Consider the following 26,715-nt stretch of genomic DNA (forward strand, 5'->3'; position numbering starts at 1 on the left):
ATGCACTTCAAAAATATCTCGAATGAAGCCTTCTAAATTTGAACTGTTGTCCTTCAAGACACAAGGCAACATTTGGCACAGCAATCTGAAAAGTTGAAATCCGAATCACCTGCTCCAGAAAATAAGAACTAATTCCGATCACAGCGAGAACTTGCATTTAACGTAGAAAAAACATCCCAAGGTGCGTTGCAGTAACGTAACCAAAAAAGTGGAAGTCAAGCTAAAGAATGAGACGTGAGCAGAGTTGACCAAAGGCTTGGTCACAGAGGTGGGTTTGAAGGAGGGGGCCGTAAGGAGGAGAAAGAGGTGGCGAGTGGTTTACGGGAGGGAATGACTGAGTGTGGGGCCTAGGCAGCTGAAGGCACGGTGAAGAATGGCAGGACGGAAGGAGGTGGACGGCATTAGAAGACAAATTCGGAGGGCCGGAGAGTTTGGTGAGGGGGAGGTTGTAGGGCTGGGGGAGGTTAGAGATGGGGAGGAGCAAGGCCATAAGGGGATTTAAATACGAGGATGGGAATTTTTAAATGCTGGGGGAATCGGGAGACAATGCAGGTCAGTAAGGACAGGGGTAGTAGGTGATTGGGATTGGCACGGCGTTAGGACACGGGCAGCCGAGTTTTGGATGAGCTGAAGTTGATGGTGCAGCATGTGAATCTGGCAGGTGAGTACATTGCCTGACTGATTCCTGTGGGTGACTTAACACGTTGCTTCCACATGAGAATAATATTCCCTCTACAATACCTGCCATTGTTGTTCTGTTTGTATTTTCTTTTATATGTACTTAGTGTTCTACAATCAAACAGAATAACAAAAAAAAAAAATGAGAGAGGGAAAATAGGAACGTAGGTCCAAACAAAAGATGTGTCTCGGAGAACTTAAAGCTTTTTTTCCCCTCACAGCCACACAAAGGTAGCTGACAGGAAAACAAGCAGTAATGATGACTTTCTGTTTGACTGTTAAGATATCATGTGCGACATTAAGAGTCTGGCACCCAGAGGCAGCAGCTCTGATGTGTATATTTTACTAATAAGAGAAACAGATTTATTTTTGAGGCTTATGACTTTATTGACTCAAAATTCCTGCGTCCCTGCTCCACTACCAGACGTGCAGTGGGGCGGGGCTGCCTGGTGCCAACTGCCAAGGTTGGTGACCCCCGACCCCCACCGCCCCCCCCCAGTTCCAGGGAATGGGGGCAAATAGGGTTAAATTATGAGGACAGGTTGAATAGACTAAGCTTGTATTCCCTTGAGTATAGGAGATTGAGGGGTGATCTAATTGAGGTGTTTAAAATGATAGGGTAGATACAGAAAAACGATTTCCTCTGGTGGGGGGAGTCCAGAACAAGGGGGCAGAACCTTAAAATTCGAGCGAGGCCATTTAGGCGTGATGTCAGGAAGCACTACTTCACACAAAGGGTAGTGGAAATCTGGAACACTTTCCCCCAAAAAGCTGTTGAGGCTGGGTGGGGGGTGGCTGGCGGGTTCAATTGATAATTTCAAAATTGAGATGGATAGATTTTTGTTAGGTAAGGGTATTCAGGGTTATGGAACCAAGGCGGGTAAATGGAGTTAAGATACAGATCAGCCATGATCTAATGGCGGAACAGGCTCAAGGGGCTGACTGGCCTCCTCCTGTTGCTATGTTCCTATTTCAATAATTGGGGCAGTTGGGCTGTGCCTGTAGAGATGCAACCGAGGTATCTTCTGGGATCAATTACTTTTCATTCCTTACATTTTTGGAGCCTTTACTGGGCCCATGCACGCCTACACTCAGCAGGTGAGGCTTCCGCTGCATCTAGTGGGGGCCAGAATTCCCAAAGTGTTCCAGTATTGTCCCAAACATACTCCCAAACCAGGCTCAGGATTGCGGGGTGGGGAGGAGGCAGAAGGTGCACTCAACAACTCTCCCCCCTCCCACCCCGCAATTGAAATTTGGGATGCGATGGACATAAGCTGGAAATGCAGCAGATCTGAGTTCCGCCCCAAATTCCTGCCCCCTCAGCCCACCTTGGCTGATAACCCGAGTTGCGTCCACTCTCCTCCCAGGAACGTTGGCCACTCTATTTTTACCTTTGACCTTTGGATGGAAAAATTGAGTCGCGCCCCCTTTGGGGCGCTAACTTCGCTACTTTTAGTGCCCCGAAATAATTAGTGCCCCTGCGGCGAAAATTCATCGGTAGCGCCCCAAGAGGGAAGCGGGGTGCTACTGGAAGTGCCCTGCCTCCCCCTTGGGGTGTTGCGAGTGAATATCGCGGCACTAAGTGCCACAATACCACGCTCTGCGGCACGTCGCGCCGCGGTACCGCAGGCCTTCCTCCCCTTATTAAAGGGGAGGGGCCTTGCGCAGCGCAACCCGGCAAAAGGGCCCGGCACTCAAGAGAAGTGCCGGGCTCACGGAGCGCAGCTGGCACTCTGCGGGTGGGGGGGGGGGCTTCAGAGGAGGCCAGGGACGGTAGAGGGGGGCAGATGCTGGCAGGCAGCCAGCGATAAAAATGGCCGCCCGGCACCTTCCCTTTAATTAGCGCCGCCCCGGCCGCAGGTAGGCCCCCTTGACCCTGTTGGACATAGCGTCCGGTGGTAAGCCAGGGGCTGCTACCAAAGATCGCGGCCGGGGCGTGAGCAGAGCGTGTGCACGGCGATGACGTCATCGCCGGCGGCGCAGTGCTGCAAGGCGCTAATGGTTACCACCGCCGCTAACCTCCTGCTGAATTTCGCAGGAGGCGTTGGCGGTGCCGCTAACGGGAGGCGCAAAGCAACCGAATTTTTAGACCTTGATCTTTAGTCCCAGCAAGAGCAGGCCTCTCCTTCCTTCAGCAGGGAGATTTGAACGGGTTGGGCTGCAAACATCCCCACACTTATCGCTGATATCATTCATTGACTAGTATGAAGAGGCATTTACTTATAGATTCATAGGCATGCTGACCACCTCAGTTTGACTTTTGCCCATCCTGCATTGCAAAGTCAAAGGGCTAGATTTTCAGTTGCTAGCGCCAGCAGTTAGCGCCTTAAGAGAAGTGATTTTCGGGCACTATGCGTGTAGCGCCCGTGCGCAGCGCAGTTTGCGCCCCGCCCCGAATTAAGTTGCCCGTTAGCGCCGGCGCAAAGTTTAGCGCCCGCCTGGATGCGCGCGCAAAAAATGACGTCACATCCTCGTGCAACGCCCTTTGGCCGCCCCGATTCCAAACTTCAGTCGGACCGCCCCATTGTGCGGCTGGCGGCCGGAGCGTTTGGAAAAAGGAACGCAACACAACCAGCGCGGGCCCCGGGGGGCGCAAATTAAAGGGGACGTGCTCTCCAGTATAAAGGCCAGCCTTTTTTCAGAAAACACTCTTGTGCAACGCATTTCTGGAGACACAACAAGGAGGATAGCTAACTGGTTTCAAGCAGCAAGAGCTCAGGTATTTTTGGACTCAGGCCAGAGCGCTGCAAGTGGCCTTTTGGAAATTTGAGTGTTTGCCAGGATTTGATGGGGGTTGCTTGGGGTGCCAACGCGGAGCTGCAGCTCCATGTCCGTAGGGCTCGCAGACGCATTGTGAGAGGGGCAGCCCTGGCTAGAGGCAGAGGGGGCTACAGGCGTCGGCCACGTAGGCCTTACCCAGTCAGGCTATACCGCCAGCAGCGCTCCTACCTAAACATGAGTGCCGCGCGATGTGTTAAAAGGCTCCGATTCTGAAAGGAGGTGATTGCAGAGATCTGCCACCTGCTTCGCCGAGATCTGCGGCCAAAGCTCAGGTGCAGGACGTCTCTGTCGGTGGAAGTGAAGGTGACGGTGGCATTGAACTTCTATGCCACCGGCTCCTTCCAATACGCTGCTGGGGACATAGCAAACATCTCCCAGTACGGCGCGCATCGCTGCATCCGCCAGGTGACCGAAGCACTGTTCAGAAGGAGAAGCCAATTCATCTCCTTCCCCATGGCCCTGGAGAGCCAGCATCAGCGCGCATTGGGATTTTCCAGACTCGGGGAATTCCCCTTGGTGCAGGGCGCCATTGACTGTACGCATGTGGCTTTGCGGGCCCCTCTGGAGCATGGCGAGCAGTATCGCAACAGGAAGGGCTACCATTCTCTGAATGTGCAGCTGGTGTGTGACCACAAGCAGCGCATCATGGCAGTCAATGCCAGCTTCCCAGGCAGCAGCCACGATGCCTTTATCCTGCGGCAGAGTACTGTGCATGACATGTTCCAGGCACAGCCTCCCCCAAGAGGATGGCTACTCGGGGACAAAGGCTATCCTTTGTGCACCTGGCTCATGACCCCGCTCCGCGCGCCCAGGACCGCTGCTGAAGAGGCCTACAACGAGAGCCATCAAACCACCCGCAACATCATCGAGCAAACTATTGGGGTCCTCAAGCAGTGGTTCCGCTGCCTTGATCGCTCCGGAGGAGCTCTCCAGTATTCGCCGGACCGGGTCTCCCAATTTGTGGTGGTTTGCTGCATGCTATACAACCTGGCTATCCGCAGGACTCAGGCACTGCCACCTGACGTTGGACCAGCACCTCAGGAGGAGGAGCAGGAGGAGCATGAGGAGGAGGAGGAGGAGGAGCAGGAGTACGTTCCCAGGAGGGAGCGACCAGGGCCAAGGGCCGCACGACGCCACCTTATTACACGGTACTTCTAAGCCCCCTGTCAGGGAATGGCCAGGGGCCATGAGGGAAGATGAATGCAGCCGCTCCGCAAGTCTTCAGCCGGCGAAGCCAACAAACACTAAGAAGAACAACCATGGAGACTGCATGAATAAAGATAATTATTTATTACACAAAAATGAAAAGCCCTTCCCACATGAATCCCCAAAAACAATAAACGGGCCCCACAAAAAGCCCAACAAACGACTCACTCCCACAAACTGGGGAGGAGTCACTCCACATTTCTTCAAACCGGGCCTCAACGTCGGCCTAACGCAAAAAATAAGCCCTCCAACAACACAACCATGGGCAAAATAAAGATGGCCACCGCCATATAAAAGGAAAGCTGGCCACACCCTCTACTGAGTGGCCCGTGAGGGCGAGACCTTGCCCAGCCTTTTGCCTCCCCTGCCCGGCCTGCTGCTCCTTCGCAAGCTCTGCCCAGTGGCTGCTGCGAGGCTGGGGGAAGGCGCCTGAGGCTCAGATGCCCTTCCGCCAGATGCCGCTGGGGGGCGGCCTACACGGCGTTTGGGCCTCGAGGGGCTGTCTGCTGAGTGGCGCACCTGAGCCTGGCCACCATCAGCTGCAGCCGCTTGCCCTTGACGCCCCAGTGGGGGAATGGCGGCGACGGATGGTGCAATGTGGGCCAGCTGGCGTCTGGGATGCGCTGGCTGGTGCTGTGGCGCGGTGGCACTCGGCCGGGCCCGCACTGCAGGATCCGCAACAATCAGCCGAGGGGCGGCTTGCTGGGATGGTCCAGCGCGGCGGCTGCCCTGGCGATGCCTGCCTGAGACAGCGCGTGTGGCAGCAGTGAGTGCCCCTGTTGTCCTGGTGTGCGCCCGCATCACATCCGCCAGGGTCTTGACGGCATCAGTCAGCATGCGGCCACTCGCGGCAGTTGCTGCCCCGAACTCGCGCACACTGGTCGCCAGCGACTCGATGGCCTCAGGCATGCGCCCCACCACGCTCATGAGCTCCGTGTGGCGCCGGTCCAAATCCTCGGCCATCTTATCCAGCTTCCGCACCTCCTCCGAGGTGAAGGTGTCCGGACTGGAGTCGCGACTCTCCCGCTGGGGAGGAGGGGGCCGAACTAGGGGACCCTTGCCACGTTGGTGGCGGCGAGTGTGCCGATCAGCAGCACTCCCCTCTGATCCTTGCCCCCTTTGGGGGGAAGGCCGCGGGCCACGCGCACGGCTCCTGGGTGGCTGGACGCCACTGGTCCCAGAAGCTGCATTGCCCTGCGACAGTTCCTCCAGGCACTCGTCCAGTGAGGAGGTGTCAAGCATTTCCTCCTCTCCTGCGGGACGTGACTGTTCCCCCGATGGTCCGGCTTGCTCCGCCTCCTCCTCCTGCTCGGAGGTGCTGTCACTGGCAGCTTCAGGGTCCTGGTCGTCACCAGCTGAAAGCAGGAATGCACAAGAGTAGCTTCAGAGTGAGGAGACGGCGTCAGCGAGGGAGTTAGGACTGGTGGCATTCAGCGCATTGGTGGGACAGTGGCAAAGGAGGTAGCTCGGATGGGCCAGTGCGACGCGAGAGGGCCAAAAGGCGAGGTCCTTACCATTGCCGGGCAGTGGAGGGTCGGCTACTCCGCACGCTGTGGGGACGAGCACACGGGCTCCCATGAGCACACACACGCGCTCCTCCAGCCGAGTGAGCTTCTGCAGCTTGGCGCGGCCACCCCTGGCACGGGCCTGGCGATTAAAGGCTACTTTAGCCTGCAAGAGAAAGGACGGGCTGTAAGTGCGCAGTGTAGCCCTGATGTAGTGTGCACTGCCTCCCATGGTGGAATAGCGTGGACAGAGTGAAGCCCTGATGTAGTGTGCACTGCCTCCCATGGTGGAATAGCTTGGCCAGAGTGTAGAGTGCCGAATGGCCAATTGATGCTCATGACTGTCCCAATGCTGCTGGCTGAGGGCTGGCCAATAGGACTTTCAGCTCCCTTTGCCCATCATGTCAGGTGTACATGCAAGAATGAGGAGGAGACTGGAAAGGGTACTCACCCTGACAATCCTGGTCAGGTCGTTGTATTTTTTACGACATTGTTTGTGGGTCCTGGGGGCATCGCCGGTGAACGTCACCCTCTGGGCGATCTGCTTCCAGGCTTTGGTGTAGTCGTGGTGGGTTGGATTCCTCCCACTCTCTGGGAACAAGATCTTGCGCCTCACCTCCAGAGCTGTGACCATTATGTCCAGATCACCCTCTGAGAAGCGCAGGGCACGCTGACGGGCCTTCTCTGGCGTTGCCATGACTCCCTGGGGCTGAGCAGCAGTGTTGAGGCCTCTTTGCAAGGCTGCAGTGTGCAGGGCGTGGCAGCAGACCAATTCGTCCCTTCCCCCTTTAAGAGCTGGTCGGCGCCACGGGGTCTGCTGTCAGTCCAAAAATGACCGCACCCGCGCTGCGCCCCGCCTGAGCGCTATCCCTCTGGACCGCCGGCTTAGCGCCTAAAGATAGTAGTGGAACGCCTCTTTTAGCGCTCCACCAACCTCTTAGGGCGAAGCCACTGAATTTCCGGCAACGGGGCGCTACTTTGGGGTGGGCGCTAACTTCGGGCGGGCGCTAAGGTTAGCGCCCCAAAACTGCCTATGCTGAAAATCTAGCCCAAAGTGTTCTATTAATGCTGAGCCAAAGATTGACAAACCTGATTCTTATGCAGTGACAGGCAGTCTTCAGTGACAGGCAACAACAAGGCTTGAGCATGTGACCATTTGGTTAGAAGGCAAGCAACTTTTCTACTGGGACATTTTAACAACATTATTTTTCACATTGCATAATTACCTGACATTCTTTTTGTCAGTGGAAGATTTTATCATGTCACTCTGAACGAGAGAAGCATTGATTAAACTGTTAAGGAGGTTATCTCCTTAAATTGAAGTATACTCCAAAGAGGACTTAACAACAGCGTGCGCAGGGGGGTGGTGGGGGGAGGGGGGGGGTGGTGGTGGGGGGTGGGGGGGGCAATTTTCAACTGCAGCTCACCTGTTGCTCACCTGAAAAAATGGGCGACCGACGGAGAGAAAATCAGGTGGGCAACGTGGGCACCCCTTTGATGCCTAAAGCCTACCTGATTCAAACTCCAAGCAGGCCTTTAAATAAGCAGCCCATTGCTCCCGGCCAAAAACAGATGGGAGGAGGCTGTTTAAATATGCAAATCAGGGTAATATGCCGGTTGTGGGACCCCGATTGCCATTTTCATATCATGGGCGGAGCATGCACCGTGCACGCTCGGCCCAGTTGTACCAGGTGTGAGCAGCCTAACTAGCGGTCCTTAAAGGTGCTGGAGAAACACTCTTGCGTAAGACGACAGTGGCTCACTGCCAGCCCATTCTTGCACCCAGCCCTTCAGGATCGGCTTGCCCCTCCCCCCTTCATCGCCCAACAGGCCCAACCGGCCAGCTGACTCCATGCAGAAGTCATCTGACTGTTGGCCTTCCAAAACCGGAGCCTGTTTGGTGCCCTCAGATCATAGAATGGTCACAGCGCAGAAGGAGGCCATTCGGCCCGTCGAGCCCGTGCCGGCTTTCTCTGCAAGAGCACTTCAGCTAGTCCCGCTCCCCCGCCCTTTCCCCGTAGCCCTGCAAAATGTTTTCCTCCAGGTACTTATCCAACTCCCTTTTGAAAGCCACGATTGAGTCTGCCTCCACCACCCTTTCAGGCAGTGCATTCCAGATCCTAACCACTCGCTGCATAAAAAAGATTTTCCTCATGTCGCCTTTGGTTCTTCTGCCAATCACCTTAAAGCTGTGTCCTCTGGTTCTCGACCCTTCCGCCAATGGGAACAGTTTCTCGCTATCTACTCTGTTTGGACCCCTCATGATTTTGAACACCTCTCTCAAATCTCTTCTCAACTTTCTCTGCTCTAAGGAGAACAACCCCAGCTTCTCTAGTCTATCCATGTAACTGAAGTACCTCACCCTTGGAACCATTCTTTTAATCGTTTCAGCACCCTCTCTAAGGCCTTCACATCCTTCCTAAAGTGCGATGTCCAGAATTGGATACAATACGCCAGCTGAGATCGGATCAGTGTTTTATAAAGGTTCATCATAACTTCCTTGTTTTTGTACTCTATGGGCTCGATTTTCCTGCAAGTGTGGGGAATTGTCGGGTTCCCCGAATGTCGGGGTTCCCACACGAATCTAAATGGGTTTGCCAGATTGATGCAATTTTCCCTCAATTGGCCAATTCATTTCCAGCGTGTGGGAACCCTTGCTAATTGACTATTTCCAATCAGAAAGCTGCACAGTATGATGTCATCATTCGTGGTGCTTTTAAGGTCCACAGCAAGCATTGCTTCCTCTGCAGGCTTCCAAACGAACCATACAGGATGGCAGAGGAGCCTGCAGCAGCTGTGGCCAGTGCTAGACCCCGAGCTGCCTCCAAATTCGACGAGGCTTCACTGCAGGCATTATTGGATGGGGTTAGGGCCCACAGTGAGGTCCTCTTCCCTACGTCAGGGAGGAAGAGGCCTCCCACTGAGACCAAGGCTGCATGGATGCAGGTGTCAGCAGATGTCAACTCACTGGGAGTCACCAGAAGAACCTGGATACAGTGTCGGAAACGATTCCATGACCTTCACCGTATAGGAAACGTAAGTATGAAGTTTCCATCACCCTCAAACTGATCCCCATTGCCTTTCCCCACCAACACTCAGCTTTAGCACTCTCTTCCTCCACATCCCACTTCACAGTCACATCCATGCACCCTTACCCATTCCTTCCCTCTCTATGCTCACATTCACATAACTATTCCACCATGCAGCCCTCACACTCCCTATCACTCTGATGCTTTGAACACAACTGACAACACACAGGGAGGGCCCTTGGTCTTGCAGCCTCACACCATCTTTGTCTCCCTCTAAGTATCTATGCTATGCAATCTCTACACTCACTCCTTCATTCTCACTCAAACTCCACTTGTCTCCCTCATTGCAGGAAAAGAGAGCTCACAACAACATTCCATGTGCTTCAACTTTGCTGGTAAGCCTATTATGTGGCACTTTGTCGAACGCCTTTTGGAAGTCCTTGTACACCACATCAACTGCACTGCCCTCATCAAACCTCTCTGTTACCTCATCAAAAAACTCGATCAAGTTAGTTAAACATGATTTGCCTTCAACAAATCCAGGCTGGCTTTCCTGAATTAATCCACACTTGTCCAACTAACTGTTAATTTTGTCCTGGATTATCGTTCCTAAAAACTTCCCCACTACCGAGGTTAAACTGACTGGCCTGTAGTTGCTGGGTTTATCCTTACACCCTTTTTTGAACAAGGGCGTAACATTTGCAATTCTCCAGTCCTCTGGCACCACCCCCCGTATCCAAGGAGGATTGGAAGATTATGGCCAGTACCTCCGCAATTTCCACCTCTACTTCCCTCAGCGTCCTCGGATGCATCCCATCCGGCCCTGGTGACTTGTCTACTTTAAGTACATCGGTGAAGGTCAAGGGAATCCCGAACCTGTAAATGGCATGGGCTTCCCAACAGTAGCTTTTGGGGGAGGGGCTCCACAGATACGCCGCCGACTTCACATCCGTCTTGGGTCAAAGATAAAAATTCGCCCCCAACCCCCTCCACTGTATTTAAACACGATCACTGGAAATTATTTCGAGTCTCGTCAGCAAAAATAGAAAATGATTGGTCATGAGCATTCTTCCACTATTTCAAGGGTTTTTCTTTTGTTTGGGACTGATGCACATTGATCGATGCACTGGGAGCTTTACATTTCACCTGATCCTGACTTGAGAGGACAGTACTTGAAAACTGATACTGAATGTAAAATAGGAACACAAGCCCCGGTGAAATAAATCTGGGCATGCCAAGTCGAAGGTCCTCTGAAAGGTAAAAATGACGGGGCGGATTTATAGACTGTACGAAACAACCTACAAACGTCAAAAGAACAACAAGGCCGATAAAATAATGCGATCAATTACCCTGCAAAGGCTCACGTGTGCTGAACCAGCAACTTCAGTGCTTGGATCACCCATGGAGTGCGTCCTGTGAGACACCGGAAGTACACCACGTGATGGTATAGTTCTCCATTCACAGGGGCTTCCATCTACTCGTCAGTGAGAAGCGTCATTGCCATGAATAAGGAAACACCCTGGCGGTCTGTAGCAGGAAAGGATGAGCCAGCACTGGCAGGAAAAATTTGCGGAAGCGTCATTTGCATCCATTTTAGTTTCTGGAATTTCCCGTGGCAATGTGGATTGCATTCCTTCAGGGGTACTGGCTGCATTATGCCACCCAAAAATACTCACGATTAAAATACTGATGCATGCAACTGAAAATATGACCGGATTACTGGCATACACACTATAGATATCTCAGAGGATTCCCCATATCCAAATGGCCAGTCTTCACAGTTCAGAAAAGCACATCGACTGATGGGATTATTTGGACATCATGTGGTACAAAATAATTTATTTCTCAAAGGTAAAAGGTATGACAATTCGTGTACTCCCTGCAACAGAGTGTCCAGGTGTTTCTTGTGTTAGCAGCACCTATCACTACAGGAAGGAATCACAGCCACCTGGGGATGTGCAATGCGGGGTTTCGGTACGGTGTGTTGTTGCTTAACACGTTCTAATGTCAGTGCGAGGAGTCCCTTGGACCATCATTGTTGTTTAAGCTCTCTTGTTCTTTAAATCACTGAGAAATCGTAGGCTGCATTTCAAATAAATTCTTGCCTTTTTTTGCACCGCTTGCTGATATGAAGTGTCAGCCATGGCTCAGTGGGCAGCACTCTCACCTGTGGCTTCGAAGGTTGTGGGTTCAAATCTCACTCCAGCGATTTAAGCGCAAAAGTCTAGGCTGACACTCCCAGTGCAGTGCTGAGGGAGCGCTGACACTGTTGGAGGTGCCGTCTTTCGGATGAGATGTTAAACTGTCTGCCCGGTGGTCGTGATAGGCACTATAGAAATGCAAGTCTTTCAGGTTTTTCTTTCTTTTCAGAGCAAATGGGGCGGGGCAGGTCATTAAAATGGCGGTCAGGGAGTTCACGTTGCGTTCCCAGCCGCCGCCATTTTTTACTCACCTCAAAAAACAGGCCGCTTGCCCCAGTCAGGCGGGGGCCTACTTTATATTCAAAAGTCGCGACCCCGATTATGACGTCAGCGCCGTGACGCAATTGTTTGTTCAGTAAACTGGGAGGCCTATACGGGGCTAAACCTGACAGCCGGACCCGGCCTAGCGAAGTATGTTTATTTGACTTTTTGAAGGATTACTTGCGGGGTAGAAAAGGGGCAGCAGTGCTTCCCCCCCTCCCGCACTTAGGCCCTGCTCGGAGAGTCCTTGAGCCTCCCTAGACCGGGCCTTGCCTCTCTCTTCACGGTGCTGTAATGCTGCCAACCCTCCAGGATTATCCTGGAGTCCCCAGGAATTAAAGAATTGCTACTGTAAGCAACCCTGGAGAAAGATCTTAGGGGCCTTAAGGAAAAATTGTGCGTTTAAACAAAATGGCGGTGCGCCGTGAGCATGGATGTTTCGGGCGACCAATGGCGGGCGTGTGGGGGCGGGGCTGCAGGAGGCTGGAAGTCATGTGACAAAACCTCTAGGAATATGTCAACAACAACTTGTATTTATATAGCGCCTTTAACGTAGTAAAACGTCCTAAGGCGCTGCACAGGAGAATTATAAGACAAAAAATTTGACACCGATCCACATAAGGAGAAATTAGGACAGGTGACCAAAGGCTTGGTCAAAGTGGTAGGTTTTAAGGAGCGTCTTAAAGGTGGAGAGAGAGGTAGCGAGGCGGAGAGGTTTAGGGTGGGAATTCCAGAGCTTAGGGCCCAGGCAACTGAAGGCACGGCCACCAATGGTTGAGCGATTATAATCAGGGATGCTCAAGCGGGGCAGAATTAGAGGAGCGCAGATATCAATTCAATTCAATTTTATTTGCCATATGTAACCAGTACTAGTACACTAGTACAATGGAATGCTTACTCCCCGTGGGGACACGTCAGCTATTCTTACAGCGCCGTGTTCAGAAAGTCAATACAATGGCATCCAGTGGCAGTGGGAGTACGATGTCCCTCAGCCGCTCCGTCCTCCTCGTCACCGCGGCCTCCTCCTCACTGCTGCCGGCTCCACGTGTGGTGGCCTGCTTCTCCCGCTCACGATCCGACCTCTGGCCGCCATGCCCGGCTCCCCTCCTCCCAGTCGGACTGCGAGCTTCCCGCCATGGAGCTGCCGGCCGATGTGCTGCAGCGGGTCGTCGTGGCTGCTGCTGCTGCTCGTTGCGCTGCGCTGCCTCCGCCCGACTCGCCGAACACATCGTCGGGATGTGAATGCTCCGGTCGCCGCGGCCTCCTCCTCACCGTCGCCGGCTCCACGGTCCGACTCGGGGAGTTGTGGGGCTGAAGGAAATTACAGAGATAGGAAGGGGCGAGGCCCTGGAGGGGCTTGAAAACAAGGATGGGAATTTTGAAATCGAGGCGCTGCTTAACCGGGAGCCAATGTAGGTCAGCGAGCACAGGGGTGATGTCCGACTAAAGTTGCCAACCCTACACTATCAGCATCTCTTTTCAACCATCTCCCCCCCCCACCCACTAACTGTATTCCAGTGATCATTCCCGCCAGAATTCCCACTCTGACCCATCGGTCCGGATGTCACTCCCGCCGGTTTCAGGCAGGAGACAGGTTTGCAAAAATGCTAATGAGCCCTAGGAATTAAAATGGGCTGGGCCTCCAGTTCTACACTCTGTGGGGGAGTGCTTGCCCCGCAGCTACCTACCCGGCACCAATCCACCCCGAAACCCACCCACCCTGAACCCCACCCAACCTGGACCCCAACAACCCCGAACCCTACCCACCCATCCTGCACACACTCCAAGTTAAAATTGGAGCTGTAAAGTTTGTTTAGCTAACCACTGTTCTTCAAATGTTCAGTTTGCCGACGTCAAATCCTTTTGAAAGGCATGAACTACTAACCTCTACTGCTACTGAAATATCTTATTCACTCTTAGCTGAAAATAAATCAATAATAAATAAACATATCAAATAAACAATACAAGGCTTTAGAAACATAGAAACATAGAAGATAGGAGCAGGAGTAGGCCATTCGGCCCCTCGAGCCTGCTCCACCATTCAATGAGATCATGGCTGATCATCCAAATTCAGTACCCTGTCCCTGCCTTCTCCCCATATCCCTTGATCCCTTTAGCCTTATGAAATATATCCAACTCTTTCTTGAATATATTTAATGAACTGGCCTCCACCGACCTCTGTGGCAGAGAATTCCACAGGTTCACCACTCTCTGGGTGAAGAAATTCCTCCTCATTTCAGTCCTAAATGGCTTACCCCTTATCCTTAAACTATGACCCCTGGTTCTGGACTCCCCGGCCATCAAAAACATCCTTCCTGCATCTAGTCTGTCCAGGCCTGACAGAATTTTATAGGTTTCGATGAGATCCCCTCTCAATCTTCTAAACTCCAGTGAGTATAAGCCCAATCGACACAATCTCTCCTCATACGTCATTCCTGCGTCAGTATTCTGCGTCAATAACTAATCAAGCTCCTTACCCCTCACAATTCACCTTGCCTCAGCTGGGCAAAGCTTGAATGGGGCTTGTAGAGATATGTAGAGATGACAGTCAAGATGCTGGCCCAGGGGTAGAAGTTGGTTCATGTCGGCAGACCAGGGCGAACTAGGCTCAAGGAACGATCAACATTAGGTGCACCAGTCGCTGAAGTTCTGAGGAAGGGTCTTCGACCTGAAAGGTTGACTCTGTTTCTCTCTCCACAGATGTTGCCTGGCCTGCTGAGTTTTTCCAGCGTTTTCTGTTGTTATTTCGGATCAACATCAGGTCCCTGGCCTCATTTTAATAACATTGGGCCTTGGGTCTCACTTTATTCAGACGGGCGGGCTGCGGTCACCTACCGCACGTCCCCAGGCAGCTCACCGGTGAAGGGCTGGTGGAGGTCGGGCAGCTGGCTGCAGCGCTCCGGTAGGTCATTACTTTCACCTTTTTGTCTGGATAAAATAATGGGGCTGATTTTCCTGATTCCCCGTGCCTGAAGGTTAGACCACACTTGGAGTACTGCGTACAATTCTGGTCACCACATTATAAATAGGATATAGAGGCACTGGAGAGGGTGCAGAGAAGGTTTTCAAGGATGATACCAGAACTGCAAGGTTATACCTATCAGGAAAGGATGAACAGGCCGGGTCTCTTTTCTCTTGAAAAGAGAAGGCTGAGGGGTGACCTAATAGAGGTCTTTAAAATTACAAAAAGGTTTTGATAGAGTAGATACAGCGAGAATGTTTCCACTTGTGGGGAAGAGCATAACTAGAGGCCTTCAATAAAAAATTGTCACCAAGAAATCAAGTAGGGAATTCAGAAGAAGCTCTTTAATCCAGAGAGTGGTGAGAGTGGTGGTGAGCCGTCTTCTTGAACCGCTGCAGTCCGTGTGGTGAAGGTCCTCCCACAGTGCTGTTAGGGAGAGAGTTCCAGGATTTTGACCCAACGCCAATGAAGGAACGGCCGATATACTTCCAAGTCCCAAACCCGCGACCTCTTCCACCTAGAAGGACAAGGGCAGCAGGCACGTGGGAACACCACCATCTCCAAGTTCCCCTCCAAGTGAGAATGTGGAATTCGCTACCACAGGGAGTAGTTGAGGTGAATAGTATGGACACATTTAAGGGGAAGCTAGATAGGCACATGAGGGAGAAGGGAATGAGGCAAATATTCAAAAGGGATTAATGAGGCATGTGTAGATAAGCAAAGAATTACATTTATGTTGCACCTCCCAAACCTGCGACCTCCCCCACCTAGAAGGACAAGGGCAGCAGGCGCATGCGAACACCACCACCTCCAAGTCACACACCATCCCGATTGGAAATATATCGGCCGTTGCTTCATCGTCGCTGGGTCAAAATCCTGGAACTCCCTCCTTAACAGCACCAGGGGAGTACCTTCACCACACGGACTGCAGCGGTTCAAGGCGGCGGCTCACCACTAACTTCTCGAGGGCAATTAGGGCTGGGCAATAAATGCTGGCCTTGCCAGCGATGCCCATAAACTAATAAAAAAAAATTATCTCGGCAATGTCTCAAAGTGTTTCATGTACAATGAATTATTTTGAAGTGCAGTGGCTGTTGTTATGCAGATAGCTTGTGAATCAACAAAGAAGAATGGGATGTGCCGTCAGTCGATCCGTTTTTTGACGGTGCAGATTGAGGGATTCATGTTGGCCAGCATAGATTTCTACTAGAAAAGGGCTAAGGTACTGGAATCGAATTTTCCTGACCTTTGCCCTGGGAATGTCTATTGGCCAGATGCAAAGATGAGGAAAAAGACAACAGAGACCTGTTATAAGTCTTTGCCCTGGGATTCCTGGAGCACGTCCTTTGCATTCATATAAATGAGGTGGGAAGGAGCATCCCTGGCTTTTCTGCCTCACCTTCTTGTGCTTTAGCTGGTTGTATATCCAGGCTCCGGGGTGCCCGAAGAAGATGGCAATTTAAACTTGGCGACCTCTTCAAATCGGGGGATCAGAGGCGGGGGATCAGAGGCGGGGGCCAGGCAAAAAGTTTGGAAGGTAGATGTCCCTTTTTTTTTAATAGGTATCAGGTTGATTCTGGAACCTAGATGATTTATATAAAATTACACAGGATATACAGCACAGAAACAGGCCATTCAGCCCAACCAGTCCATGCCGGCGTTTATGCTCCACTCGAGCCTCCTCCCATCCTTCCTCATCTAACTCTATCAGCATAATCCTCATTCCCTTCTCCCTCATGTGCTTATCTAGCTTCCCCTATAATGCGTCCATGCTATTTGCCTCAACTATTCCCTGTGGTAGCGAGTTCCACATTCTCATCACTGTCTGGATAAAGGAGCTTCTTCTGAATTCCCTATTGGATTTCTTGGTGACTATCTTATATTGATGGCATCTAGTTATGCTCTTCCCCACAAGTGGAAACATTCTCTCTGTATCCACTCTATCAAAACCTTTCATAATTTTAAAGACCTCTATTAAGTCACCCCTCAGCCTTCTCTTTTCAAGAGAAAAAGGACCCGGCCTGTTCATCCTTTCCTGATAGGTATAACCTTGCAGTTCTGGTATCATCCTTGAAGATCTTCTCTGCACCCTCTCCGGTGGCTCTATTTATAATGTGGTGACCAGAACTGTGCGCAGTACTCCAAGTGTGGTCTAACCTTCAGGCACGGGGAATCAGGAAAATCAGCCCCATAATTTTATTTTTGTGATCAACATGCAAACATATAACAAAACACAATCCGGGGGAGCGACTAAATATATTTTGTTATATTTTAAGCTGGTTTTCAGGCAACAGGCAGTACCACAATCAAAGGACAATATTGTTCCTGCAACTCATCCTGACTGTGTTAATTTGTATAATCTGGAGTGATCCTTTTTGCATCCATTTCTGTTGATGAAGAATGACCACATTGTGATGGCATTGGCGACACAGCGAGCAGGCCACCGTAATAATGAAAAATGAATGTGCTATGTCATAGCTCTCAACAGATGAAAATGATGCTGAATTACAGGGAAATAAGTTACAGCTACTGACATAAAAATATACAGCACTCAAAAAAAAATCAAAATCTCAGAGTGTAAAATAAAAAGCAACAAAATACATGACTGCCAATCAATGAGGTAAAAGAAATCAAGAGAAAATCACTGAATGTTAGTGACGGCGGGGGGAGGGGGCGCGGAAATCATGAGATTCTTGGGTTGCCAAGCAACAGGAGCCGCATCTTGAAAAAGGCCCCCATTTGCTTTTTATTTTTTAGAAACATAGAAGTTAGGAGCAGGAATAGGCCATTCGGCCCCTCGAGCCTGCTCCGCCATTCAATGAGATCATGGCTGATCATCCAAATTCAGTACCCTGTCCCTGCCTTCTCCCCATATCCCTTGATCCCTTTAGCCTTAAGAAATATATCCAACTCCTTCTTGAATATATTTAATGAACTGGCCTCCACCGCCCTCTGTGGCAGTGAATTCCACAGGTTCACCACTCTCTCTGGGTGAAGAAATTCCTCCTCATTTCAGTCCTAAATGGCTTACCCCTTATCCTTAGACTATGACCCCTGGTTCTGGACTCCCTGGCCATCGGAAACATCCTTCCTGCATCTAGTCTGTCCAGGCCTGACAGAATTTTATAGGTTTCGATGAGATCCCCTCTCAATCTTCTAAACTCCAGTGAGTATAAGCCCAATCGACACAATCTCTCCTCATACGTCATTCCTGCCATCCCAGGTATCAGCCTGGTGAATCTTTACTGCACTCCCTCCATGGCAAGAACGTCCTTCCTCAGGTAAGGTGACCAAAACTACACACAATACTCAAGGTGCGGTCTCACCAAGGCCCTGTACAACTGTAGCAAGACATCCTTGTTCCTGTACTCGAACCCTCTTGCTACGAAGGCCAACATACCATTTGCCTTCTTAACCGCCTGCTGCACCTGCATGCTTACCTTCAGTGGCTGGTGCACAAGAACACCCAAGTCTCTTTGCACTTCCCCTTCTCCCAATCTATTGCCATTCAAATAATAGTCTGCCTTCCTGTTTTTGCCACTGAAGTGGATAACCTCACATTTATCCACATTATAGTGCATTTGCCATGTTTCTGCCCAATCACCCAACCTGTCCAAATCATACTGGAGTTTCACGACATCCTCCTCACAGCATACCCTCCCACCCAGCTTTGTGTCGTCTGCAAATTTGGAGATATTACATCCAATTCCCTCGTCCAGATCATTAATATATATTGTGAACAGCTAGGGTCCTAGGACCGATCCTTGCAGTACCCCACTAGTCACTGCCTGCCACTCGGAAAACGACCCGTTTATTCCAACTCTTTGCTTTCTATCCGGCAACCAGTTCTCTATCCAAGTCGAAACCTTGCCCCCAATCTCATGTGCCTTAACTTTGTATGCTACTCTCTTATGCGGGACCTTATCGAAAGCCTTCTGAAAGTCCAAATATACCACATCTACTGGTTCTCCCTTATCTATTTTACCAGTTACATTCTCAAAAAATTCCAGTAGGTTAGTCAAGCACGATTTACCTTTTGTATATCCATGTTGACTTTGTCCGATCCCATCACTGCTTTCCAAGTGCTCTGCTATTACATCTTTTATAATGGACTTTAGCATTTTCCCCACTACCGATGTCAGGCTTACCAGTCTATAATTCCCCGCTTTTTCTCTACCACCTTTTTTGAATAGTGGGGTAACATTAGCTACCCTCCAATCCATGGGTACTGTTCCAGAGTCTATCGAGTTCTGGAAGATGACCAGCAATGCATCTACTATTTCTAGGGCCACTTCCTTAAGTACCCTAGGATGTAGATTATCAGGCCCTGGGGATTTATCGGCCTTCAGTCCCATCAATTTTCCTAACACCGTTTCCCTACAAATACTTTCAGATGCTTTCAGATAATCAGCAATCACATGAGCAGCCTGTCCCCGAGGGCACCGTAGAGAGCGAGACAGGAGAAGAGCTCTCATGCAGTCTCAGCTTGATGCCATGCAAGTTCTGACTGCTGCCATCATGGCTGGGTCTACCACCGTCGACCGAGGCTTTCACGGTGTCGTAGCAGGCCAGCAATCTGTGCCACTCCGCCATTGCCCTTGTCGCTGCCTGTCATCCAGCCAGCCCAGACTGCTGTCGTCCATGCTGAGGCGGTGCAGACTACAGCCGGGCCTTCCAGGTCCAGTGGTAGTCAAAGGCATCCTGCAAGGCCATCTGAAGTCTCCCACATGGACACTCAGCAGCCTTCCACCAGCCCTGCTGCAGCCACTGGGCCAACACCTTGTAGGAACACTGGAGTGGGCAAAGGCACAGTAACGACAGGCACTAAGGGATTGCACAAGGGTGAATAGTTAATATTTTTGGTGCAAATACGTGTTCACTGATTTTAAATACATTTATTAATGCTGTTTGGATTCTTTTGTCGTGTGTCTCATTTCAGCTTTGCGCTGTGATATGGCCTGCGATGGGGATGGAATGACAGGGATGTGGTGAGCAACGGGGATCTGGGGTTTAATTCTTTCGAACTGCAGTCTGATGAGGCGATCACGGACCGCTCTTCTGGAAGGCCGATTGAGTGGCTGCCTCCTCCCTTGCTCCTGTCCTTCCTCCTCATTGTCCTCCTCATCTTCCTCTTCCTCCTCCTCCTCCTCTCCCTCTTTCTCCTCCTGAGGTGGTCCTGCAGTCCCTGGTACCATGGATACCATGCATACAGCATGATTAGCTGGAAAGTGCGAATGCTTGTGGGGTGAGGGGGGAGTGGGATATGAGAAGAGGGAGTAGGGATGAACATACCATTGTTGTCCCCAAGGGGGTCAATATCGCTGGCGGCCACAGTGCCCACCACCTGGCGGCCAATAATCTGCAACACTCGATTCTCCAGCTCAGACAGTGGTTGGGTGTTAGCTTGTCTCCCGCCTGTGTGCTCCTGCTCCCTCCTGTTGTGAGCCACCTTGGCCTGCAAGAGAGAGGGAAAGTGTGTGAGTGAGTGTGGAACAATGTGTTTGGGTGATGTGCCTGCCATAGTTGAATAGCTGTCACTGTGTTCAAGGTGTGATATGTGGGTGTGAGTGTTGGTAGGTAGAGATTGTTGGTGAGTGAGTGCTGGGGGTGTGGTTCTTTGGGCAGTGTGTGAAGGTTGTGGCTCAGATGGTGGTATGTAGCATTTGTTGAAGCATTGACTCACCCTGACTATCCGAGTGAGATCATTAAATTTCTTCCTGCACTGTGTGTCGGTCCTGGGGACCACAGTGCTGCCCGAGACCTGCTGCGCTACCTCTTTCCACATGGTGCGGAAGACTTGTGGCGAGGGCTTCCTGCCACTTGCCGGTTAGAGCACCGCCCTCCGTCTCTCCACAGTGAAAACCAATGCCTCCGATGCTTCATCGCAGAACCTGCGGGTTCTCTCCCTGGGGCGTGAATCTGCCATGAGCACACCTTGTTCAGTCCTCTGGCTCCTTCTCCTTGTCCTGCTTCTGCATGCTGAGGCAGCTGCTGCAGCATCAATGAACCTCCCCTTTCAGTACTTAAAAATGGCTGTGGCAATCATGACTTGCGATTAGACTGCACCTGATATTGATCTAACCTTTGAGTGTAACGCCAATGAGCTTGGGCTTGAAGACTTGAATTAAAACTCCAATCACTTTTTTGAGCAATGAGCACGAAATTTGCGTGCAGTCGAAAGCATTAGCACCTGGCACTAATTCTACAACTTTTCTAATGACACTGCCCATTCCTTTCCTATAATGAATTTCTAGCCCAATGTTTTTAATAAAGACTTAATTTTAAAAAAATGTTAAATTCACTTGATTTCTTCATACCTTTAGTTTCAGAAGACCTTCCAATGGCAAAGACAGGAGTTGAACCCTGGATTCAGGTTCCAGTCTCTATTTACCATTAGGACATCTTCTTAAATAAACTTTTTTTTAAAGAAACACGAAGGCCCTGCAACTAATTCGTCAGATATTAGCGTATAAATTGGCTAACGACCTTGCTAAAGTAAAAGGGAGAGGGATCTATTTCCATTGGTTGAGGAGTCTAGGCCAAGGGCCATCGTCTAAAAATTAGAGCCAGACCAATTAAGAGTGAAATTAGGAAACACTTCTACACACAGCAGGTGGTAGAAGTTTGGAACTCTCTTCCACAAATGGCAGTTGTTGCTGGGTCAATTGTTAATTTGAAATCAGAGATGGATAGCTTTTTGTTAATCAAAGGTATTAAGGGATATGGGGCAATGGCGGGTATATAAGAACATAAGACCATAAAAAATAGGAGCAGGGTAGGCCATTTGGCCCCTCGAGCCTGCCCCGCCATTCAATAAGATCATGGCTGATCTGATCTTGGCCTCAATTCCACTTTCCTGCTCATTCCCCATAACCCTCGACTCCCCTGTATCTCAAATATCTGTCTACCTCCGCCTTGAATATATTCAGTGACTCCGCCTCCACAGCTCTCTGGGGTCGAGAATTCCAAAGATTCACGACGCTCTGAGAGAAGAAATTCCTCCTCATCTCCGTTTTGAATGGTGCTAGGGCACAGATCAGCCATGATCTCACTGAATGGAGGAACAGGCTCGAGGGGCTAAATGGCCTACTCCTGTTCCCATCTTCCTATCACAGACATTCATCTTAAGCAGCTGTATGCTAATATCCCATTTCAAACCATAAAAGAATATTGCTCCACCCAACTTTTATTTTTCAGAAACTCGAATCTGCTTTGTTTTGCTTGTTTCTCAGAGCAGAGAGCCGGACTGCAACAGCTTTGAAAGCAAAAAAAAAAACGAGGAAATGAATCAATAAAAAAATTTCACCTGAAGGTAAGGTTGCATGCAAAAAAATTAGAAATCAATCTATCTATAAAGAGAATGAAAGGACATCCAGTATCTCCATGGGTGCCACAGCGGGCAAACTGAGCATGTGCAGAACATTCATGTTTCAGCTCTTAAAGAAAACACTGAAAGATCTTGAGTAGCTTATAAAGTGAGGCCACCATTACAAGCCAGTGGTTCTGAAAATACCTTCCGGAGTGCAACATTTAAGTCTTCCCGAAGCTGAATCTTAGTGCTAAAAGTGCAGAATGTATTTCTAAATGGTTACATCGGTACAACCACTGCATAGGATGAGGAGGATGTGGGTTGTCCCTGTGACTTATTTTGGCATAGAGAGATTTAGGTGTCCTCATACAGGAAACAGAGAGTTGGCATGCAGGTACAGCAAGCAATTAGGAAGGCAAATGGCATGTTGGAGTTTTATTGCAAGGTGGTTGGAGTATAAGAGTAAGGAGGTCTTACTACAATTGCACAGGGCCTTGGTGAGACCACACCTGGAGTACTGGGCACAGTTTTGGTCTCCTTATCTGAGAAAGGACATACTTGCCTTAGAGGCGGTGCAACGAAGGTTCACTACATTGATCCCTGGGTTGAGAGGGTTGCTCTGTGAGGAGAGATTGAGTAGATTGGGCCTCTAGTCTCTGCAGTTTAGAAGAATGAAAGATTATCTCATTGAAACAGAAAAGAATCTGAGGGGGATTGACAGGGTAGATGCTGAGAGGTTGTTTCCCCTGGCTGGGGAGTCTGGAACTAGGGGGCACAGTCTCAGGATAAGGGGTCGGCCATTTAAAACTGAGATGAGGAGGAATTTCTTCACTCAGAGGGTTGTGAATCTTTGGAATTCTCTACCACAGAGGGCTGTGGATGCTGAGTCGTTGAGTGTATTCAAAGCTGAGAGCGATAGATTTTGGACTCTAGGGGAATCAAGGGATATGGGGATCGGACGGGAAAGTGGAGTTGAAGTTGAAGATCAGCCATGATCTTATTGAATGGCGGAGCAGGCTCGAACAGCCGTATGGCCTACTCCTGCTCCTAATTCTTATGTCCTTATGTTCTTATAGATTCTGTCCCCGCATCTATTTCCTGCACAAACACAATGGGCTGAATGGCCTCCTTCTAAGAACATAAGAATTCTGTGCTGTAAATTTCTAGTATTCTAAGATTCTGTGATCTCTCTGCTGCCATTCTCAGTGTTGCCTTGCATAGCCACCAGATGCTTCATATGTGGTTGTGAATGGTTCTGATTTGTAGCCTATCCTCCTTACGGTATGTGAGACTCCTGTGTCTGCTCGACTCAGCTGGTAATACTCTCATTGGGAGTCACAAAGTTGTGGCTTCAAGCCTACTCCAGGACCTGAGTGCATAAACTAGGCTCATGTTCCACCGAGGCTGTACTGAACTGCTGAGCTTTGAGACGTTTCTGAGAGATGTGATCTGGCACTATTTCAAATGGAAGTCTTTCGCTGTACTATTGTGTACAATAGAGCATGCTTAATGATTTCTGCCATTTTGAGTTGTGCACGCAGATACATCACAAGGCTCCCAATACTCTCCACTAGATTACTGTACATCAGTCATGTGCTTTGTCAGTGCCACAAGGAATTAGTTACTCTCAACAACTGCAACTGTTTTTTAATATGAGTTTGCCAATGCTCCTGCAGTGAGAAAGGTACAGAAGGTTGTATGATATTTTTTCAGTATAAAATAGGAGAGTACTTCAAATGAAAACCAGTCCCCTTAGACTTTCCTTTTGCTTTAACTGGCAACAAAACCAGAGGGGAGATGAGGAGAATATATTTTTACTCAGCTAGTTGTTAAGATCTGGAACGCGCTGCCTGAAAGGGCGGTGGAAGCAGATTCAATAGTAATTTTCAAAAGGGAATTGGATAAATACTTAAGGGCTGGATTTTATCAATGGGGGCGAGTTGGGGGCGGAACTGCTGCTTGTCGGGTTTCAATCCCGCCCCCAACAACGACTGGCCAACCCACGCTATTTTCCCTTGATTGACTTTGTTAAGCCCACCCCACCAAACCTCTTTCCTGAGCAGAAATCAGATGGCTGTTGCATCGGAGAATGCAGCAGCTATTCTGTCACCTCTGCCGTGGAGATGAGGAGCCTCTGGATCCCCAAGGGTTGAAGCCTGAAGGAAGAAACAAAGGTAAGGAAACTTTTTCTAACACTTTTCACTCACCTCTCATACTTACCTCTCCATACTTGCACCCATCACTCACCTCCACAGCGCACCTTTCGACCCCTCTCACCCCCGCAGACCCACTGCTCGCCTCGCTGACCCTGGCGGGGTTTCCCGACATCGGGAAGCCCACACTTGTGTTGGTAAAATGGGGATAAGCCTCTTAACTTCCTGTTAACTACCTGTTACCAGGCAGTGGCTGTAACCCCCTTCCCGCCTCGAGGAGATGGGTCCCTGCGCTAGTCGGTACCCGCTCCCAGTTTCTGCCATTTTCCCAGCAGTCCCGCCTCCAAACCTGCCTCCCCAGGGCTGGCAAAATTCCCCCCTTGGAGGGGAAACATTTTGAGGTCTTTTGGGGAAAGAGCAAGGGAGTGGCTTTCACAGAGCTGGCACAGGCATGATGGGCCAAATGGCCTCCTTCTGTGCTGGATGATTCTATGATAAATGCACGTACAAAAAGGGGTCCGTGTGGAGATCTGCATTCCATCCCCTCACTATTCATTATTCTGTAGCCGGTTTAGTGTCAGAGTGAGTTGACCACACAGGTAAGATGGTCATGGAGAGACCAACATTTAAGTGTGTGACATTAGAATGCAACAATACAATCTCTGATTAAGCAGGACACCAAAAGAACTTTGTTTTGAAAGGGTACTGTACGCTAAAACTTAGATTTTGCAAAACAAATTTGTGATTTCTCTTGTTTTGTTTATCCTCTAGATACTAGGATTTTTGCAACAAATAGGGAGCATTAAATTGAAGTCACGTTTTTGAAAAGCTGAGATCTTGCCCAAATGTCTTGAAAATTAAAGCTGTCAAAAATAGACACAATTAAAATTTGTAAAATTAATGGGCTGCAAAATGGAAGAGGTTTGCAGCAGTCACAGCATGCATTGTAGACGAAACAGGTCAACAAAAGCCAACATTCAACTGATCATGATAAATGATGACAGATGCTGAGTGAGAGAGCGAGATAGAAAGAGAGAGAGTAAATGTATGGTGCATTTGTACGGAGAAAGAAAACGTTATGGGTTCTAGTTTATGATTGAAGCAATACTGTATACAAATTGTAGTTACTTCATTTTAAAGTGATATCTTCCAAAATGTTTGGAATTGCTGTTGCCACGTTCTAAAAACATTATGAAGCTGCAGACTGCAGGAAGGTATCAATGGACTGGTCAGGTGGGCAGAAAAGTGGCAAATGGAATTCAATCCGGAGAAGTGTGAAGTAATGCATTTGGGGAGGGTTAACAAGGCAAGGGAATACACAAACGGTAGGATACTGAGATGGGTAGAAGAACAGAGGGACCTTGGAGTGGATGTCCATAGATCCCAGAAGGTAGCAGGTAGACAATGTGGTTAGGAAGGCATACAGGATACTTTCCTTTATTAGCCGAGGCATAGAATATAAGAGCAGGGAGGCTATACTAGAACTGTATAAAACATTAGTTAGGCCACAGCTAGAGTACTGCGTACAGTTCTGGTCACCACATTACAGGAAGGATGTGATTGCCCTAGAGGGGGTACAGAGAAGATTTACGAGGATGTTGCCAGGACTGGAGAATTTTAGCTATGAGGAAATATTGGATAGGTTGGGATTGTTTTCTTTGGAGCAGGAGGCTGAGGGGAGAATTAATTGAGGTGTAAAACATTGTGAGGCTGAGCTTTGGCCAAATGAGAGAGAGAGAGAGAGGGAGAGAGAGTTCACTGGAGCTGGACAACGAGGAAGACTTAGCATTAGTGGAACTTATGGCAGCTACTGTCAAAGCAATGGCAGTATTTGGAGCTGATACCTGACCCAAAGAGAGAAGGAAATGATACCCGTGAGGATTCTCAATGCAGGGTTTCAGGCAATCGTATTGTAGCTGAGGGGAGCTGTTTATGATCACTTAAGTACTGAATGTTCCAAATGTGGACTTGGATGAGCATTCTGCAAGTTGAGCAGATATCTTCAGTCTCCGAAAGGTGCACAGGAAACCCTCCCTACCCCTGGATACAACGCTTCAGGTGGACATGCTCAAAGACAGGCGAGTAGATGACCATTATTCACATTAACAATAATAAATGACCTCTTCATTCCCATGTTCATCGAATTGAATATTTTATTTTTCCACTGGTGAGACTTTGAGCTGGTTGAAGAATTGCCGGGCATGTTAATACATTTGGGAAAGTTGGGCAGATGAACATCTTACTATACAAACTCTCCATCTAGAACCTAGGATTTCCATCCCCAAGTCTTTGCACTGGAAACTAGCCTAATTATTATTATTTTTTTGGTTCATTCTGTGGGAAATGTCGCCACACCATAAATCTTGAGACCTTAAGCCTCCGATGAGGCATCAAAGAGACATTTATTGTTATTTATATTCGAGGAATTATTCTTAGAAGACACAGCATCAGTTTCCACATGTACGCTGATGACACCCAGCTCTACCTCACCACCACTTCTCTTGACCCCTCCACGGTCTCTAAATTGTCTGACTGCTTGTCCGATAACCAGTTCTGGATGAGCAGAAATTTTCTCCAATTAAATATTGGGAAGACCGAAGCCATTGTTTTCGGTCCCCGCGACAAACTCT

Source organism: Somniosus microcephalus, chromosome 10, assembly GCF_052327205.1.
Source record: "Somniosus microcephalus isolate GS21.2 chromosome 10, FLI_Smic_1.0, whole genome shotgun sequence".
NCBI lineage: Eukaryota > Metazoa > Chordata > Chondrichthyes > Squaliformes > Somniosidae > Somniosus > Somniosus microcephalus.